This window comes from Balearica regulorum, chromosome 3 (genome assembly GCF_011004875.1).
Source record: "Balearica regulorum gibbericeps isolate bBalReg1 chromosome 3, bBalReg1.pri, whole genome shotgun sequence".
Classification (NCBI taxonomy): domain Eukaryota; kingdom Metazoa; phylum Chordata; class Aves; order Gruiformes; family Gruidae; genus Balearica; species Balearica regulorum.
The window spans coordinates 13,264,495-13,286,435 of NC_046186.1; the positions used below are offsets into that span (position 1 = coordinate 13,264,495).

A 21,941-nucleotide genomic window follows, 5' to 3' on the forward strand; every position below is an offset into this window, starting at 1 on the left:
TTTGGCCAACAGCCAATGCCTACACTGCCTTTAAGAAGCACATGATATGGATATAGAGGAGCTTCTTTCCCATTACTTTTTGAGCTCTAGCAGTTAGACAGTTATTTATCAGTTTAAGATTTATATATTTGCTTTCATATGGTGCTAACTTAATTTGAATGCTGTGTGAGCGTTTAACAGAAGTGCAGGTGTGCGTCACCATCTCCACTCCTCGTCCCGTTTGCCTGGTGGGCACATCATTCATGTGAGACTTGTTTGGTTAATGAAGTCAACAAAAACAAATACTTATTTACGAAGGATATGAAGCAGCATGTACATCTAAACATACTTTGGAAAGTATAGATTAAAACTTCAAAAGAAAAATTCTGCTTACCCATAGATAAATAATGGTAGTGCATCATTTGTCCAACTGCAACTGGAACCTGGAGCATCTGGCACCTATTTGTAATCTGATCTCGACAATCAGAAGTGAAGGCATCGAGCATAATGCAATTGTATTGTCAAATATCCATTTTGGGACTGTATATAAATAATTATATGTATGTTTGTGCATTTATATATAATATGTATAATTAAAAAATCTGCATAGTGTCCTTTTCAAAAAGACTTGTCTATAGTATTGTCTGTAGAAACACACATCTGCCGCATAGGTACATTTGACAACATTTTTATTTTTCTTCCGCAGATTCTTTAGAAAAAAAGAACAGAGCAGTTCTTTCTGCTGCTTTGAGCTCTTTCCTACTATCCATTTCAAGTCAGATATGTTATTTACCCTTTCCCTAAGAAGGTTTTACAACCTTATCTCCCTTAATAAAGCAAAACAAAAGACATTACCAGAGCGAACTGGAAAGACTGAGCAGTGGGGATGACATCTGGTCACTGTCTAATTTTCATGCAGCTGTACCAGCATTTTTTTCTGTTACAGCTGACATATTCTTTGTGTTAGGTTGCAGTGACAAGCTAACAGAAGGAAGGTGGGAGACGAAAGGTAGGAAACAGCCAGACACAAATAGAGGAAAACCAGTTCCATTCCTCAAGATCCAAACAAGTAAAATCCTTATATCCAGCCTTAAAACATAAAAATTGAAACAGAGACCTTACCCATTCCTCCTTTATAGAACTACAAACCAATATGCACTTCTGTAATTGCTTTAAAAAAATCTCTGCTATCATGTTAGTTTGAGAGAATGAATTGCTTTAGAGCTCTCTGCCCTCTTCTTTTGTTATAGTTTGTTCTTTTATTTTTTCACCTATGACTGCAAACATCAAGTGATGTAAAATACGTGACTCTGAAAGTGACAGAGGAATAATTTCTTTGGTGACTGGCTTAAGAGAAAAAAAAAAAAAATAAAAGCATTGAGAATCAAGGCTAGCTCCCTGTTTCAGAGGACTACTTTTCCCTGTAGTACAAGCTGTATTTCTATATGAGCTTTATTTCTTTTCCAACAGAGTACAAGGGGTCAGCAGAAACCAGTAGCTAATGTTAAATTGCATTTCAAAACCTTAAGTTTCCTGTGCTGAAGATTCATCATTTCTGTGGAAACTTTGGTTCCCTCTAGCAACATTATACATCACTCTGGCTAACACTGCAGCATGAACCGCCAAAGGTACTGGACAAATGCAGCATTCAGGGTGCTGTATATTCACACCTTTTGCTAAGGGGAAAATCAATGCTGACAACTCATCTTTCAGAGGCCAGAAATTCCTCTGAAAACACTTTCAGTGCAGGTCTCCAAAGACCACGAAATTGCTTCTATCTTTGGTGGATTTGAGAGTGATGCATATTCCTACTAGCGGGGCAGGAGAGGAAGCAATGCTGTGTTTTCTAGGATAACTGGCAACAGTGTACTGATTACTTCTATTCACATGAGGAGGCACAAGACCCGATCTGTGACTACTGAGCAACAAACAAAAAGATATTACTGTGTATCACCAGAAAAGTAAAGGCTTTAACTCTCCCCACACACGCATGCACTCACCTCCCATATCGCAGCTATAGAGCTCAGGGAAAAAGAGATGATTAAGATGAGTACAGGAGGTAGGAGTCTTCAGACTGATCCTGACTCACATTTCCGCAGTATGACCATCAGGTAAATAATAGCAAAGCTCAACTTAGATGTCATAGAGTTCAGGTTCATGAGCAGAGTGATGGAGCCATGACCACCCCTCCAGCTTCAGGTTTCTTGTGCCAGCTTCTCTAATCTGTCTGCACAAAAGCAGTAGGGATGGAAGTATGAGTTAAAATGAGAAAACATCCCATCACCATTCCTTGCACGCCCAAGCATGTGCTCAGAAACTTGCCATTTTATATCACACCTTGGTAACTGAGTAGCTCAAACTAATCCATAATTTTGAGGCAGGAGTAGAGTCCCCCGTGACTAGTTCAGATGACTGAATATTTCAACTGATCATTTGTTCTCTTGTGATTTCTAAGTAACATTTATCTTGATATCCCTTTGGCAATCCTGCTCTTTCTATCCAACGTGATTTTATGGGGGCTTTTATAGGCATATGGTCTTCTACATCTGATCTCTGATGATTAACCATGTCTTCATTTGCATTTCACTTGTATCAAGATGATGTGTGAATTTCTACTTTGTCCAAATAAGATTATGAAATTCTGCAGTACCAGAGAGAAAATGTAGTTATATTAATAACGTGTGTGCACTGGGAGTGGGGATTAAACTATTTCTCCTTATGGAAAAGAGATCATAATTGTGAGGCTTCTTGTCGATCTCTGATTTTTTCTTGTCTCCCTTTGCTTGACTAGATGTGGCAAAATGCAAATTCACAAACATGAAACATTTATTATTCTCTTGCAGTTTCTGGTTGAAATTGGCAAATTTACAAGTGATAAATCACCTTATTTTGGTATTCCACTGGAGAATTAGACTATAGAACTAGAATGAAGAATAGCCATGAGCAGATTAAAAGCTTATGGGTAAGAATTAGAGACCAAGGCAACAAAGGGAACCATGTGGCTAGTGTCTACTACAGGCCTCCCAATCAAGGGGAGCCTATTGATGAAGCCTTCTTACTTCAGCTACAGGAGGCATTGTACTGGCAGGCTGTTGTCCTACTGGATGACTTCAACCACCCTGACATCTGCTGGAAAAGTAGCACAGCAAGTTGTAAGCAATCCGAGAGACTCCTGGACTGCATTGAGGATAACTTCTTTAGCCAATTAATAGACACCCTACCAGAGGGGATACTTGATATTTGAAAAGTCATGGCAATTAGGTGAAGTCCCTGGTAACTGGTAAAAGGGAAATGTTGCACTCATTTTTAAAAGGGTAGAAAGGAAGACTCTGGAAACTACCAACCTGTAAGCCTCACCTCTATTCCTGGGAAGATCATAGAACAGACCTTCCTAGAAGATATGCCAAGGCACATAGAGGGCAGGGAGGAGATTCCAGACAGCCAACATGGCTTCACCAAGGTCAAGTCTTGCCTGACCAACCTAGTGGTCTTCTATGATGGAGCAACTACATCAGTGTACAAGGGAAGAACTACAGGTGTTGCTACAGGTATTGTCTATCTGGACTTCTGTAAGACCTTTGCCACAGTCCCTCACAACATCCTTCTCTCTAAATTGGAGAGAGATGGATTTGATGGATGGACTGTTCAGTGGATGAGGAATTGGTTGCTTGGTCACAACCAGAGGTCAACGGCTCAACATTCAGGTGGAGAACAGCAGCAAGTGGTGTCCCTCAGGGGTCTGTACTGGGACCAGTACTGTTACAGTATCTTCATCAGTGACATAGACAGTGGGATTGAGTGCACTCTCAGCAAGTTTTCAGATGACACCAAGCCGAATGCTGTAGTTGACACACTTGAGGGATGATACGCCATCCAGAGAGACCTGAACAAGCTCAGGAAGTTGGCCCATGTGAATCTCACAAGGTTCAACAAGGCCAAATGCAAGATCTTGCACCTGGGTCAGGGCAACTCCCAGTATCAATACAGGCTGAGGGATGAAAGGATTGAGAGTAGCCCTGAGAAGAAGGATCTGGGGGGTATCGATAGATGAAAAGCTGGACATTGGAACAGGCTGCCCAGGGAAGTGGTTGAGTCACCATCCCTGGAGGTATTTAAAAGACATGTAGCTATGATGCTTAGAGACATGGTTTAGCGGTGGACTTGGCAGTGCTATGTTAACCACCATCTTGATGATCTTAAGGGTCTATTCCAATCTAAATGATTCTATGATTCTATGATTCTAAATGAGCCAGCAATGTGGCTCACAGCCCAGAAAGCCAACCGTGTCCTGGGCTGCATCAAAAGAAATGTGACCAGCAGGTCAAGGGAGGTGATTCTCCCCCTCGACTCTGCTCTTGGGAGATCCACCTGGAGTACTGTGTTCAGCTCTGGAGTCCTCAGCACAGGAAAGATGTGGTTCTGTTGGAGCAAGTCCAGAGGAGGGCCATGAAGATGATCAGAGGGCTGGAGCACCTCTCCTATGAAGACAGGCTGAGAGAGTTGGGGTTGTTCAGCCTGGAGAAGAGGAGGCTTCAGGGAGACCTTATGGCAGCCTTCCAGTCCTTAAAAGGGGTTATAAGAAATATGGGAACAAACTTTTAGTAGGGCCTGTTGCAATAGGACAAGGGGTAATGGTAAAAGAGGGTAGATTCAGACTAGATATAAGGAAGAAATTTTTTATGACGAGGATGGTGAAACACTGGAATAATTTGCCCAGAAAGGCAGTAGATGCACCATCCCTGGAAACATTCAAGGTCAGGTTGGACTGGGCTCTCAGCAACCTGATCTAGTTGAAGTAGTCCCTGCTCATTCCAGGGGGGTTGGACTAGATGATCTTTGGAGGTCCCTTCCAACCCAAACCATTCTATTATTCTTTGATTAAACAAGTCTTTTATTGTACGCGGAGAGCTTCTATATATTCTGGGAAACAGGAAAAAAATGCAGGAAACAATACAAGGAAATAAATATATATTTATGCATGTGTACGTATAAATACATGGTGTATGTATTTTACGCATATTTTTCAAAAAACATAGAAAAATTTTTGTTTCTTATTCCCATCCTGATCCTTTCTGTTTCAGTCAGGGAGATGTAGGTAACACTGCATATTAATGCTATAGATATTATCGCAAAACAGCCTGGTTTAAGCAGATACTGTTGTTTTCCAAGAGTACAAGCATGTATTATTTCATTAATAAATACTACTTCTCAGGTCATTATCACCATCTCTTCTTAATTATTGAGACTTGGGTCAGTCCTGCTAATTGTCCATGTGCATGCTCTTCATAAAAGGCAAATCCAATGTTGCCAAGCGTCCTTGGGATTTTTCCAGCTTTCTTTTCTGTTCCCATTCAGTCACACTCAGCTATGAAGGATGCAGATGATCTTAACAGATACGGATGCCTCCTCAGTGACATCAATTATTGAGCTGCTATTCTCCCTGGAGTTGCATTTGCTTTTTTGTTGACTGACAAGAAGAGTCTTGGCTTGCTTTAGCCTCTTGATTCCTTGATCATAAATCTGAGCACTCAAGGCATTGTGGGCCTGCCCTCGTTATTAGGGATACACAGTAGTGACACCTGTAAGAACATATATTCACCTAATAAGGCTGAGCAGACACAGAATTGCACAAACATGCAAGGAGTAATCCACAGAAGTTGCCAGTAATTGGTTAGAGCTACCTTCTTATTCTTTCTCTCCTCCCACTCTACAACAGCTAATATAAGTTTATTCATATTCCAGTCAAATAAAGATTACGAAAATACCTGAACTGGAAGAGATTTTTATTTATTCATTTTTAATTAAAGGGTGTTACAAAGCTCCTTTTGCTTGAAAATCACTTGTAGTGTTGCTATGTGTGCATACTATTTACAGCACATTTGTTTCAAGAAGTAAAAAGTTTATATTGCTCTATAAGTACATCCTAAGACACTGAGTACTATGTGTCACAAATATATGCTGTCAAGAAAGGCATCTCAACACAAAGGAACAGGAGCAGTTGTGCTAAATCTTTTGTGGTACGTGTACATGCTGTCATTTCTCATGGAGAAATAATAACGGCACAAAAGTGCAACTCCAGCTGACAGCAGTGAACTGTCAGGGCTGAAGACACTGTGAATGAATGAACTCTTGCTTGTTTTCTGGAGTTACTTCTGTGTATGTCATTACACAAGTTTGGCTGAACAAGTCTGACATAAAGATTGATGTCACTTACTGGCTGCGAAGCCCCTCTGAAAAGCTCTTCTCAGTCTCTTTCAGGAGGAAGCTTGTATTCCAGTGAATTGCTCCATATATTTGGTGAGGTATGACATATGTTTTACTGCGGTCTGATGTACATCTGCATGTTTCTGCAGGTTCATTCCTTCAATGCCTTATTTCAGAAGGACTTCATTTTATTTGCTGTTCAAAGTCCTAGAGAAGATTAAAGAAATGTCAAGGCTGGTTCTTCAAGCATATACTTGTTTTAAGAATGAGAATAATTTCCTTTGCCTTTGACGGCGCTATTCACATATCTAATGTAAAATGTACTCTTGCTCATGTGGACTTTTTTGTGAGAGTTCATCAATTTTCATTGAAGTTAGTGTGAACTTTTATATTACATTTGATAAAGCATTGGATAAAGCCTTACATATACATATGAGGAAATTAATGTCTACTAATTGCAAAGCTTTTACCATACAGGCTCATAGTGCTCTTACAGCTGATCTACTTTGAGTTAATTATCAGTCTCAGTAAATTTCTGTTAAAAGCTTGATACAAATAATGAGTCAAACAATAGGGTTTCTACCCGAGGAACGAGTATGGAATTAAGTCCAAATTTAGATTCCTCATCTCTGGGAGACAGAATTCAAATGTATGTCTCAAGCTGCTTGAAAAGCTGGAGAAATTTAAACTATGTCTCATTTGTCAAATCTGAAAACAGATGAAATCTTATTAAGTTTTGATTCATATTACACCAGTCAGTTCATCTTAGATTAGTTTTGTTGAGTTAGAGAACTCACACTTTGCAACTTGATTTTATTAGCGGTGCAATACCACAGGGCACTCATCTTTTATTCTGACATTATTAAAAAATGGAATGTGATGAAATATGTACTGAACATTATGATTAGGATTTTTTTAAAGCCATTTTTATTGTTTTAGTAAATAAATCAACCATAATTCAGATATCAACATGCAATGAAACATTTTTTTCAAATGATGGCAGATAACTATACAAATTAACTCAATATTATAGGTTTGTAGAGAAAATTTTGGTTAAAGAGAAACTGGAAAACATTGCTTTTGGATTCTAGTATGAATTTTGCAGCCTAAACTCAATTTATGTTACAAATAAAAAATGTTCTTGATTTATTGAGTTTATTTTACTTGTGAAGAATTCAGATGAAGACTTTTCTGTACCTCTTCCAGGAAAACAAATTTTCTATTTTAGATATAATTAATATTACATTTCAAGTTTCAAAATAGTAAAAAGGCTGTTTTTTTCATAAAGAAAAATTCTATAAATAACATAAATATAGTAACAGAATTAGTAACTTTTTTTTTCCTAGTTTGACTATTTAATTTATAGAACCTTTGAAAAATTTTAATTTTCCAGAGGACTTATTTCTCTGAGCTCTATGGCACACTTGAAATGTTTTAAAATGTCATCTTGCAGTATTGTGTTTCTGCATTCGGTCTGTGTACCAGCTGAGGAAGCTGGAATTAGATATACTATCACTGTGTAAAATAAGGCTACTATAACATATTTATTACAATTTTATCAAAAAATATATTGATAAGTATTTGTTTTCTTTAGATTTACAACAATAAGATTGCTAACATTTTCTTTATCACATATTTTACTCCTGGAGTCTACAAATGTTTTTAATCAAGATAATTTTTATTAACAATATAGTTGTGAAATTGTAATATCTACAATAATTTTGCAATAGCATATTTTTGTTTGACATCAAGATTTGTGAAATGAAAATAATTTTTAATCACTTTTTGATTTATTTGAATCCATTTATTTGGACCTAGCTAGCTACCTGTGGAATTCTATATCAGTGAGGTACGTGAACACAGAAATAGACAGAAACTATTGAGATATAGATAATTGTTAAGATAACAAAACAGAAGAAATCTGAAAAGGAGACTTGCAAAAGATATACATTGCAACAGTTTAGAGAGCCTTATACCTTGTAAAAGGCTTTGCATAAAGGACAAGATTTACATTTGTTTGAAAAGCTATAAGAGAGAAACCTGCTAATTTATGAAAAAGTGCTACAAGCACATTTTTTTCTTATAATATTGTATTAAATAGATGACAAGGAGACAATAACCAGTTGAAATAAGGAAGCCAGCCCTAGGTAAATGGAGCCAGTAAAGGATTCTCTAGAAAAAGGCAAATGATTTCAGACATTCCATAGCAGGAAAATACTTTATGGTGATCTGTGTTTACTGAGGAAGACCCAGTTATTCTGGCTTCACAACACATTTGGAAACAAAACTACCCCAAGTCACAAACTCTTTTAATACGGTTAACTTTAACAACACACTTTGCTCACTGAATCTATAATTGTTTTCAATCACAAAGGAACCATTTTATGAATATTATTGTAGTGAAATTTTAATATTTAGGCAGTAGCACTGAAATGTAGGCACTTGCTATTATAGGTATTTAAGATTTTATCTCAACAATTTTATATGTATGCATGCTGTTTCTTCTTAAAATTAGCAGTAAAGAATGAAAAATAATGTTTAATGCTGACAGGAAGTCTGAAAGGTTTTTATGAATTCTCATACACCTTTTTTTTACACAATCAAAGTGCATTTTTAGCTTGAATAACAGCAATATTTCTCCATAGCTTCTTTAAAGACATGCAATAAAAATGGAGACAAATTACTACAAGCATAAGAGGCATCAATATGAAACTGTCTGTGTGTGAATCATTTCCCATAAAATGTTGCATCACCTGGTCAATATTTTTTCTTTTTTCTACCGGTTTGAATCTTCTGGTAGGACAAATTTAGCTTAGAGTAATGTGGTCTTTCTATTAAGATTTAGGTAACTATGTTCAACATCACCAACAGATTGTTTATCATTCTTCAATCATTGTTTTTTATTCTAGAAGACATAATTACAGCATAAATATAGTCAAACAAATCTCAAATCTCCTTTTGGTTAACTTAGATACGTGATCTAGTACATGCACCTAGCTTACAGCAGAGTAACAAAGATGCAACATTTCACAAATTCCTTCTCCTGCTTAGATACCTTTTTGTACTCACAAATTAATTTTCCTTTAATGAGGAAGATATTGTTTGGCAGAGGAAGAGAGGGGAGAAATTAAAATATGCCCAATTAGAGACATTTATTAGATATATTCCTTGCGTTTTTCATTTGATGCCCTTTGAACTACATTTAGAAAATCTAAAAAAAAAGTCTAAGCTTAATTCTATAATAATCTCTTTGGAAATACCTTGCATCATATAAAATCTAACTCTAACAATTTTGAAAAAAGTAAGATGAAAGTTATAAATGGAAAATCTATTGTGTTCCTCTAGTAAAATGTTGTCTTTTATATTTTTCAATTATTTCCAATTTTACTCTTCCATAAGAAAATTAAAACATCAGAGACCTAAAGACTGAATCTACAGTCTACTTCAGATAGTAAAGTATTTCAGAACATGTTTAGCAATAGTCACATATCCTTAACTTCCAGTGAAATTCAAGCTAACGTATAAGGATGTATAGGGACTTGGGAAAAGTATAATGGCTTCAATCTGAGGCACAACATACTTTTTGCATGACCTTCAATAAGCAATTTAATTTAAGATGGTAAGCTATATTCATCAGAAAATTTGGATGTTTTATGCACCAATGAAGTATTTGGAGTATTATGGTAATGGAAACAGAATAAATATGTAAACCTTAGACAGAAACTTAACTTTTTGCTTTATTTCAATAGTCTAAATAATTACAATCTCAGAATAAGAACATGCTGAAATAAATTTGATCTGATGATAAGCATCTACTGTGATGTAGGTGTTTATATGTAGGTTTTGAATATTTTGGCTCCACAGAGTGGCTCAAAAAAGTCATGTCAGGTGAACTGTGATAAATTTACACCTGACCGTGTAACTCCATATGCATTTTATTAGGCTTACAAGCTGTTGGTGAAATGTCTTGACTAGTGAACCACATAGTTTCATAATTGCCTTGATCTTTTTCAGTCTTCTGCTTTTTGGGATCAGCTCCAGAGCCATCCCTTAACAGCTGGTTTACCTTCTGATATGCTATCTTAATGAAATACTTTGTGGTTTCTCTATGAACTCTATGAGCTCTTATTACATAAACTTTGCCTTATTATTAGTGTGGAAAACTTGGAACAAAGCAATGGGTAGCTTCAAATTTTACCTTAAAGTGTTAAAAAAGAAGCCGACTTTCAGATAGTGAGTTAACATAGACTGCTGCTTGTAAAAAACATTTTATATGCCTTGTTTGTTATAATGTACCAGAAAAATGGCCTAGTCAGCATATTTGATTTCTTACAAACATAATGCATATGAATAAGCTTTGAATAATAAGTAGATCCTATAAAATACAATAATTAACTCCTCTGCACATTGAAGGTTTTATAAAATGCTTATTTACATCATAAAAATAGGGTAAATTCACTGTTCTAGGGACTGAATGCCCTCACAAATGTGCTCATAAAAATGTAAAAGAGGTAGTCCAAGGGAAACGCAGCAAAGAAGAATGAGTCTACTGAGAATAGAGAAGATGGATGTGACAACCAAAAGATGTATAGTTATGTGAAGTGAGTGACATAGAGTGGCCATTTTTGATAGCAGACAATCATAATTACATCATACGCTCCAGCAGAGAAATTTGATTTTAGCAAGAAGAGAAGAAATTTAAACTTACCAATTCATTAGATAAATATTCAACAGAGGGAAAAAGTTTGAAACCTGACAAAATATAAGGTTCCTGGAAAATATAATTCAGGCATGTGAAAAATAATGGAGACAAAAAATGGACTCAAGCTCAGTGCAGAAAACACAGATACAATAGTTAAGGGAAATAGAGTCACAAAATTAATGAATCAGAAGATCCAACCTGAAAAGTTTAATATTAAAGTAACAGAAACATGAAAACCTTCATAGGTAGCAAAGCAAATGATCATTACCATTAAAAAGGAATAGGAAAATATACTTATACTGACAATTAATGCATAAAATAGGTATTTTTTCAAGTGATTCTGAATAGATCAGGATTATCTTTATATATATTACATTGCTCCCCAAATCTTTTTATCTTCAAAGAATTATGCACTACCAAGAAAACTGCAAATGCTGCTAAGAAGCTGAAATCACCCGCTATTAATAAAGTGTAAAAAACTTCTAAAGGTGACCAAAATATGACTACACCATTTCTGAAACAATGATTGAAAAGAAGAGAAAGTAGTAACTATAGTGGTTTTAATTGTCTAACTGCTGAAGAAAAAATACTTGCCAAACTGCAATTACTGTCAGAGCACAGCTTTATTGACAGTATCAAAGAATTTTTAGCCAGATGATTGTCTACAGTGGAAGAAACTGAAGAAAAGAAACAAAAATTATAAGTAAGACATTTCAGAGGAGGAGGATTATGTATTTTGACTCTTGTAGAACACTTGAGAATAAATTACTAGTCATCATTAACTGGGCTTATTTTGATGCTCTTCAACAGAGCACTTTACAGAAGGATAATGGACAACTACAAAAAAAAAGGACAGAATTTTTTAGTAATGCAGACAGCAGAATGTTCACATTAGATTTGTTATTCCATGTGTGCAAAAGTTTTCCAAATAGATTGTATAGTGGCTTAAAATAGCAATAGAAGACAAGTAGTAATGTTAAGTGCTACTCTTGCTGTTGAGACTGACTTTAGATTGACTCACAGAAGTGGAGAAACTATGGAATTTGGAGTGATGATGGAAAGCTCAAATATTTGTGGACAGTGCAGCTCCTCCCTCAGTCGCTATATACAATATACAGACAAAAACCTAAAAAGAAAGAAGACTAGTTATCTCAAATGAACAAGCATGAAATGTTTCAAATTTGTAGATCAATAGGCCCACAAAACATCAGAACATTTAGGGAGAGATGCAACATACATCTGGGCTTGTGATCAAGGGGCGGACCTGACCATGGACACCAACACACAGGTCACCCATGAATGTGAAACAGGTGATGCAATCAAGTGAGCCACACAAGTAAAGTCTCCCTGGAACAGAGGGTGGTTGCTGGGTTTTAGATATGGTGAGGTTTGGCAAATAGTCTATATTGAACCACTGTCAAGAACACATCAAGGCAAGCGCTATAGACTCACCATGGTGGAAGCAACTACCAGGTGGCTGAAAATATATCCTGTAAACTATGCCATTGCCCAAAGCACCGTCTTAGGCCTTAAAAGGCAAATTGGTGGTGACATGGTACCCCAGAAAGAATTGAGTCAGACAATGGGACTCATTTCCAAAGTAACCTCATAACCCCCTGGGCCAAGAAACACGGCATTCAGTGGGTGTATCACATCCCCTATCATCCACAAGCCTCTGGAAAAAATGTGAAATATAATGGACTCTTAAAAACTGTATTGAAAACATTGGGCAATGGAGCGTAGAAGCACTGGGATATAAATTTAGAAGAAGCCACTTAGCTGGTTAACATCAGAGGATCTGTTAACCATCCCACTCCTGCCCTGCGTAGTGTGGGACAAGGTAAGTTCCCCATAGTGCTGTCATGGTTTAACCCCAGCTGGCAAATAAGCACCACGTAGTCCTGCCAGGTGGGATGGGGGAGAGAATCAGAAGAGGGAAAGTGAGAAAACTTGTGGGTTGAGATAGACAATTTAATACATAAAGCAAAAGCCACCTGCACAAGCAAAGCAAAACAAAGAATTCATTCACCACTGCCCATGGGCAGGCAGGTGTTCAGCCATCTCCAGGAAAGCAGGGCTCCATCACGCCTAACGGTGACTTGGGAAGACAAACGGCATCACTACAAATGTCCCCCCACTTCCTTCTTCCCTCAGCTTTAAATGCTGAGTATGACATCATATGGTATGGAATACCCCTTTGGTCAGTTGGGGTCAGCTGTCCTGGCTGTGTCCCCTCCCAACTCCTTGTGCACCCCCAGCCTACTCGCTGGTGGGGTGGTGTGAGGAGCAGAAAAGGCCTTGGCTCTGTGTCAGCGCTGCTCAGCAGGAACTAAAACATCCCTGTGATATCAACACTGTTTTCAGCACAAATCCAAACCACAGCCCCATACCAGCTACTGGTAAATTAACTCTATCCCAGCCAAGAGCAGCAGAAGCGCACACCGCGAAGTAGCTGGGGAAGGTGGTGTGGGTTGCTCCTCCCTTTTGAAAAGTCAAACCCATTCACGGGATTGTCTTTGCTCAAGGAGCTGGGTGTAGCAGCGATGACCCTAAACCACCGAGATGGTGTTGGTGCCCAGCAATGAAACACTGCTTCTCCTGTCCTGACCACCACCTGTCTTGACAGACAGGGCCCAAGTCATGGAAGTCACGGCCTGTTTGTGAACATCTGGAGAAGTGGAGGAAGCCCATGGAACAGGAGAGCAATATCTGTCTGTTAAAGGACAGGGGACAGGAGTTACTATAGATCTGTATGTTGTGTATAAAGATGGTTTAAGTCTGCAATTTAAGTTGTAAGTGTTGGTGAGAAGGGTTTTCAATAATGAGAATTGGATACTGATGGGATGTGTCCTATTGCACATTCTTCAGGCCTGTTGTTTCCCTGGCCGGGAATCGAACCCGGGCCGCGGCGGTGAGAGCGCCGAATCCTAACCACTAGACCACCAGGGAACACAAGTCTCACCTTGGAACAGGTTAGACCAGGCTAGACTAGGCGAGGCTCCTGGTTTATCAGTCTCTCCGGGACAGACTGATCTCACCTAAACTTTGCTATCGAAAATTTCTCACATTTAGGCCTTTGAGTTCCTTCCATAGTGCCTGCAGAGAGAAAGGGAATTCTTCCCACCTTTCTAAAATACGTGTCTTCAGACGGTATGAGGCGCCCACCTGAGATCCCTGTTTCTCTACCAGCTGCTGCCTAGGTGACCGGGTTTGACTAGTTCTCTAATGTTTAAATGCCCAGAGGCACACTAAATTAATCTTACCCTTGGGGATGATTTAATTGGTGTAAAAATAGGCACCTAACGCGACGTGCATCACCTCTGCCAGACTAGAAGGGGCCCGGAGGGGCCTGGCAAAATCCTTTCAGAACTCCAGGAGATGAAATTGTACTGAATGCCTTTGTTCAGGCAAAGGAACACCATAATGCTGCTGGAGTACTCATGATGCTCAATGGGTCTTAACATGATTCTTTATTTCGTGGTGTTAGCATTTATTTTTATTGGGTTTTTAATTTTATTTTATCTGTGGTTTGCCTGCATTTCTGTTTCGAAAGCAAAGCTAAACCCAGCTGCAATTAAGACCCAATGTATACTGGGCATCCTGACATATTTCAGTGGCAGCTGGATCAAGCTAGCTCTTGGGTTTTTTTGAGAGATCATTCCAGCCCTTCATACGGAATCTGTAGGGATCTAGAGGAGCTGTCTTCTTTGGAGTGTTTCACCTATCATAACTCAAGTGCTAAGCCTCTCAGAGGAACCTTTTCAATCTCTTTGTGCCTTTACAAATATATCAGTATTTGCAATAGAGACTCGTGACGAGTCAATACAGGAGCCATATGCAATTCTTGATTTTCTTTCCACGTACGTTTGTGACAGTGAACAGTCAACATTATTCTCTTCCCTTCTGACTCTTAAGAAGGATTATGGCAGTGAGGATTGTAAAAAATAGATAAACAATGTTTTCCCTCCCTCCTATCAGTCAACATGCTCTCTTCCCGAATGAGTTCTACCAGTCATTGAATATATTCTCTCAAACAGAGCAATTTATCTGTTTCTTGCACGCTGATTAAGGAAAATTAGAAAGACTTTGCATGTAACACGAACCCCCTACAGATTTATTTGAGATGTATTTTGGTAATTTAGTCCGAGTTTGATAAATGTGTAACCATTAGTATATTACAAAGGTCACCAATAGATCATTCACGCACTGAGCAATTTAAGTTCTTTCTCTCTTTTCTACATTATGGCATAGATAAAAACCTATTTTTGGCTTGAGAAACTGCTTCTGAATACAGGAATAGCTTGTTCATAAATTTTTAGAATCATTCTACCAAGCATTGGACTGCAAGAGGAAAAAAAGGCAAAAAGTATTACAGACTAAAACTCAAGGTATGTCAATCATTGATCGGTGGAGAATTAAAACTAGTTTCATTTTGGAAAGAAGCTAACACTCTTAGGAAAACCCCATCTATTCCACTTCCTGTGCATCCTTTATGTAAAACCACAGGCATACTTCCAAGTTATGCAAACAAGTATACATAGTTCATTAGAAGTTTCCTTAGGATTTAAGGACTAAAAAGAATATTAAAGCATAGTTTATAGCTGGAATTACAGTGTGAAGAGCTCAACAGGGAATAACAGTGCACTAATCTGGGGAGGGAAAATGATGCTAAATGGCTTCTCCAGTGTTTAATTTCTGTGACATAAGAATACAAAACCAAACTAAACTATGCAATTGATCTCGCTACGAAAGAAACCTTCAGGCAGGTACAAGAAAAGAGATTTATACAGTGCAACAGTGACTACTGCAAAACCTCGCTGCTTTACAGAATCTGTGAGGGGAGAGGCATCTAAGAACAGAGCCCACAAACCCAGTACGGGGCGTAGGGAACCATCTCAACAGGGTTCAAAAGATACGTAGCAAGAGAAGCGCTGGGGTTTAAGTATCTTCCTTAGTGCTGCCAGAGGAAGCAGTGATTAGTGATCTCTCAAGAGACGTGGGATGGGGGTTGGAATCCCAGCAGGGTCGAGACAGGAATGAAGCAGGATCTCTAACTTTCTTGATGGGTGTTTCAGTCATTGAGTATGGTGGACAAACTAGGTCAGCTTCAGTGCAGTCGTGTGTGTGGAGCCTCTTAGCTATGGATGCCCTGAGAACCTTTCTGCACTGAGTCTGTCAGCAGGTTTGGGCAGAAAAAAATACTGTTTGTAGTTTTGAAGAGGTAGGCATGAAACTGACGTACACCATCAAAAGCAAGGTGTTATACGACTTCTGTCTAATAGTTTGGAAAAAAACTGGAGACCTTCTGCTGCTTCTAGAACTGAACAGTAGCTGAAAAGGATTTTGTGCTTCTACATTATGGATACAGGAGTCTAAAATGGCAGCTGAAAACCTCAGGATAACTTTGTGAATCCAGTTTCACAGCCAGGATGTGATGGTGATTATATCGAACTCTGTCATCTGCACACAGTCCAAGATACCAAAAATAAATGTATGCCATATGACCAGACCACTTTCTATAAAGTCCTGTGGGAAGAACTCGCTGCAATACTCACTGTAATCAGTGGAGGATTCAATTCAGAAATCGGAGAGCAAAATGTAGCTATCCACACATCACTGTCTACAGGCATGGTAACCATCGCACTTAAAAGAGATCTGAGGCTTTGTTCACATAAATGTTCAGTGGGATTTGAGATACTCTAAGGCATACTCTCCGTCTTTCAGTTGCTGATCCCAAAGGGTACAAGTATCCTGCACTTGATCCACCAGCCTGACAAGGATGTCTTGGTGGTTCTAGGGAATGTCACCTAGAATTAAGTGCCTACAGGTGGGCAACTAATCAAATACCTAGGTATTTACTTTAGGGTCAACTTCTAGCAGAGTTCTAAGGTACACTGATTGTAGTAATTATCTGTTATTGACTCCATGGGGATTTAGATATGTGGCATACCTAAAGGTACCTATACATACAGAACAAAATTTAGACATTTTAACTTTGAGCTGAATTCTGCCGTTGAAGTCTGATGCTGAATCTGAGTGTAAAGGACATCGTTTAGATATCACCTAGTAGAAAATTTTTTTTCTTTTTAAGAAGAATGTTGCTATAATTTCTCTTTTTTTTCCCCGACCCTCTAAAGACTGTCCCTATCCGGTGGAAACCACAACAGTTGTATCAGACAAAAATATTAAGCATGAAATTCAAAAGATCTGTCTATGAAAAGAAGGAAATTGGTTTTTAAATGCTTGTGTTCATTCCTATCTGATGGAGGAATAAAAAGGGATACCAAATGAAGTGATGATTCAGCTAAATTTAGTCAACTTTGTTTATGCCAGCGTAAATTCTACAGAGCTTTCATTGACCTAAATGCATGTGAGCATCTCAGTTATTCACTAGGGATCGCACTGCAGTCTTTTTTCTGTCTCTGAATCCTGAAGCACTGCATAAATTAAAAACCCATGTGCCAAAGGATTTTTGAATGAAGACTTTCTTAAAAACAGGTTGACTGATTTGTCAGGCTTGCAAGATAAAATAAGGTGGCCTTCCCATCCTAGCAAAAATTTGTTGTTATTGCATAATTAGTGTGCAAGAGAAGGAGAGCTTCAAGATGATGGACAGTACTCCCAAGAAGAGTACTGGTTTGATATACGGCAATCATTTGTGCTGCTATCATCTCTTTGACTTTCTCAGTTCATACATTATTCCACGCTTTATAGGTTGAACTTGTGCATTCACAGCCTTGTATTTGTATTGTATTTCAGCAGAGTTATGAAAAATTTGGAAGAAGTATGAGCAATTTTTTTAGGGTTTTTTTTTTTCAGAAGCATTTCATTTTGATTCTATCATTCTATCTTCTTTAATGCAGAGAAGATATATGTATTTTACAGACATAGATGTATTTTATGTGTATTGTGATTAGAAAAAGAAATAATTCATATAGGAGATTGTATTGATAAATAAGACTAATACAATTTAAAGTCATAACTGAAAATGCATGAATTTACTAATTGCTATATCTGAAGTTTTTGAAGAGGCCAGGAACAGAAATAATGATCATCAGAATATCTTTCTACACTGACAGAAACTTTTACATGGGTAAGATTTTCAAAATGTCTTCAACATTTTAAGACAAAGAGTTCTTGGAAAATTGTGCATGAAAAGTAGTAAACAGAATGCTCCTCATGTTTATAACAGTTTATTTTAATTCCTTGTAAGAATAAAATTTATATATTGTGTATTTCATGATATTTGCATGATTGTCATGGTTATCCCCAGCTGGCAAGCAAGCACCGCACAGCCACTTGCTCACTCCCCCCACACTGGGATGGGGGAGAGAATCAAAAGGGTAAAATTGAGAAAACTCGTGGGTTGAGATAAAGGCAGTTTAATAAGTAAAGCAAAAGTAGTGCACACAAGCAAAGCAAAATAAGGAATTCATTCAGCACTGCCCATGGGCAGGCAGGTGTTCAGCCATCTCCAGGAAAGCAGGGCTCTGTCACGCGTAATGGTTACTTGGAAAGACAAAGGCCATCACTCCAAATGTCCCATCCTTCCTTTTCTTTCAGCTTTATATGATGAGTATGACGTCATACGGTATGGAATACCTCTTTGTCAGTTGGGGTAAGCTGTCCCGCCTGTGTCCCCTCCCAACTCCTTGTGCACCCCCAGCCTACTTGCTGGTGGGGTGGTGTGAGGAGCAGAAAAGGCCTTGGCTCTGTGTAAGCACTGCTCGGCAGTAACGAAAACATCCCTGTGATATCAACACTGTTTTCAGCACAAATCCAAAACATAGCCCCATGCTACCTGCTATGGAGAAATTTAACTCTATCCCAGCCAAAATCAGCACAGTGATGACAGATGAGACCACTTGTTTTTATTAGGTGATGTGTTGGGTTTGTGTAGCAAGGTTTTGGTAGCGGGGGAGCTACAGGGGTGGCTTCTGTGAGAAGCTGCTAGAAGCTTCCCCTGTGTCTGATAGAGCCAATGCCAGCCGGCTCCAAAAGGGACCCGCTGCTGGCCAAGGCCAAGCCAATCAATGCCTCTGTGATAACATATTTAAGAAGGGGAAAAAAAAACCAAGTTAGAGAGAGCTTTTGCAGCCAGAGAGAGGAGTGAGAAGATGTAAGAAACTCTGCAGACACCAAGGTCAGTGCAGAAGGAGGGGCAGGAGGTGCTCCAGGCACCGGAGCAGAGATCCCCCTGCAGCCCGTGGTGAAGACCATGGTGAGGCAGGCTGTCTGTCCCCCTGCAGCCCGTGGAGGAAGGATGAGGGGGTGTAGAGATTCCACCTGCAGCCCGTGGAGGAACCCACGCCGGAGCAGGTGGAGGCACCTGAAGGAGGCTGTGACCTGTGGGAAGCCCGCGCTGGAGCAAGTTCCTCGCAGGACCTGTGGACCCGTGGAGAGAGGAGCCCATGCCAGAGCAGGTTTGCTGGCAGGACTTGTGACCCTGTGGGGGACCTACGCTGGAGCAGTCTGCTCCTGAAGGTCTGCACCCTGTGGGAGAGACCCACGCTGGAGCAGTTCGTGAAGGATTGTAGCCCATGGGAGAGACTCACGTTGGAACAGTTTGTGAAGGACTCTCTCTTGTGGGAGAGACTCCATGCTGGAGCAGGGGAACGATGAGAGGAGTCCTCCCCTTGAGGACAAAGAAGCAGCAGAAACAATGTGCACTGAACTGACCGTAACCCCCATTCCCCGTCCCCCTGTGCCGCTGAGGGGGGCGGAGGTTGAAGCTGGGAGTGAAGTTGAGCCCGGGAAGATGGGAGGGGTGGGGGGAGGTGTTTTAAGACTTGATTTTATTTCTCATTCCTCTACTCTGTTTTGCTTAGTAATAAATGAGATGAATTCCCTCTCTAAGTTCAGTCTGTTTTGCTCATGATGATAATTAGTGAATGATCTCTCCCTGTCTTTATCTCAACCCACAAGCTTTTTGTTGTACTTTTTCTCCCCTGTCTAGAGAAGGAGGGGAGTGATAGAGCGGCTCTGGTGGGCACCTGGCCCCCAGCCAGGGTCAACCCACCACAGGTGATGTGATTAAAAAGCCAAGCACAGTGAAAACAAAGACTCAGCAAGTATCCAAGGAACTATGACAGGCCAAGGTACCTGATCACAAGTAACCTGATCAGTGAATATGGAGCACACCACGTCAGCTGGTCTTAAATTGTCGAGGCAGAATGATTAGATCATTGCCCCTTGTCCCACGTGCCAAGATGACGCAAGAAAAGAAGCTTTCTTCCTGAAATTACATACAAACTAAGGAGGATTATTTTCCAAAGGGGTATAAGATGTATTTGGGGATGCTGGCAGAAGAGGATTTTGAGGCAGAGCAGAGAGAATTTGAAGATGGTATAAAACTATGGAGTGTCTTCAGCAGACAATGGAAATGTGCAAAACATTTAAGGGAAGTGTCAAAAGGAGGAGAAGGGAAGGATCAAGTTGGGTTAGGGAGAAAAAAGGGGATAAAAAGGGCAAGTAAGCAAAAGTCTGGAAAATCTGGTGGTTGATTACCACAGCCTGTTGTAACTTCTTGTTAAACTCATTCTGTTTTCTGTGTGGGTGACCCCCTGAGCCTGTGTGTGCAAACTGCTCATGAACTTCAGGTTGGACCAGCTGGTGAGTAGGAAGACATCCAGATAGGGAAACACTCAAAGCCTCAGTTGGTGTGTGGGAATGGGCCACGGATATTGAATGGGTTTTAAGTCTGTGTCGGTATTGAAGGAACCCACAGATATGAGTGTGCTTGTGAATCAAGAGTGAGGGCGTGCATATATCCTGACTCTAATCCCTGTCACCCTGGGAGGAGGCTGTCTGTAAGTGCTGTGGGTGTTTATGTGGGCGCGGATAAAGGCACTGACCTCTCTCTCTGTGCCGATCTGTATGTTTGGCCATGTTTGCACTGTGTGCGTTTGTGTACATGCACCAGCTGTGAATACATGCTCAACCTCACTGCTGGCACATATGGAACATGGACCTGCAGCAGCCTCCCTTCTATCACATTGGGATGAGAGGAACCCTGGGAGGATTTGTATAACCATATGATTACAATGTATGATTAAATATCAGATACTATTAGTCTGCTTCCACAAGGTGCTGTGTAGCCTCAGCTCCACTGGCTCAATCTTAAATTCAACATTTAAACCCATCTAGGAAGGAAATGTTAAGCAGTTATAGGTAGGGAAGTCATAGCAACCAAAAGCTAGCTCACCTCAAACTGAAGGTGTTATTCCTTTCTGTTTCCGAAAAGAGCATGATTAAAAGCCTAGCAAATCAGTACATTTTGTTGCTAAGCATGTTGGCAATAAACAGGTATTGAAGCAATAAGAAGACAGTCATGCGGTTCTCATGATCACCCAGGACATGACCATGTGTTGGTTACTAGATGAAGAGCAAAGGACCTGAGAGGCAGCCTGTGTGAGAAAATTTGTGCTTCTGCACAAATTTCTTGTGATTGCTGTCCATTTTAGTTGAAAAATCACAGTGCTTTTGCATGCTGCAAAGAGGGTGGAGATTAAAAAAATGAGGGTGTCACCATCATTGTGTCACGGAAACAAGATTGCAGAGGCATATTTTGTGCACACATTGACCGGGCAGAATAAGCCCTGCTATTTCAATGCACATCTGTTACTGACGCCAAAAAAAGAATATCATTTAAGCAGCTCGCACCACTGCGTTGAAGGCTCTAAATTCTTTATAAAAGTCTGTCATCAAAGTATTGTCTTATCCCATTCCTGCTTAACTGGGGGGACCAGATGGGATCATATGTTTCAGATATTCCTGGCATGTGCAGTGCTGTCAGAATTAACAAGTATGTGCCATTTCTGCAGTTACACTGTTGACAGGAAACTCACACTCTTGCTAGAGACATTGTGGAAAGTGTCGTTGGAATTAACTTATTGACAGATATCTATCAATTAAACCCAGTAACAACAACATGTCAGAAAGTGATATGCTGCTGACAGTCTACTCCTTGAGCTTTAATTGAGAGAAGAACTCCGTAAAGCTTTGTAGTGTACATACTTAGCAGGTTAGAAGGACCCATTTAAAGTAATCCTATCGC

The 21,941-nt window shown here is 39.5% G+C and overlaps 1 long non-coding RNA gene and 1 other non-coding gene across 2 annotated transcripts in view; both read right to left on the reverse strand.

Annotated features, from left to right (window-relative positions):
* The window catches only part of LOC142601433 (uncharacterized), a 480,670-nt gene that overhangs the window by 362,462 nt on the left and 96,267 nt on the right, over window positions 1-21,941 (reverse strand). The gene's annotated exons all lie outside the window — the stretch shown is intronic.
* Window positions 13,763-13,834, reverse strand: TRNAE-CUC (transfer RNA glutamic acid (anticodon CUC)). Its single transcript has one exon. It is a non-coding gene; the product is annotated as a tRNA-Glu (tRNA).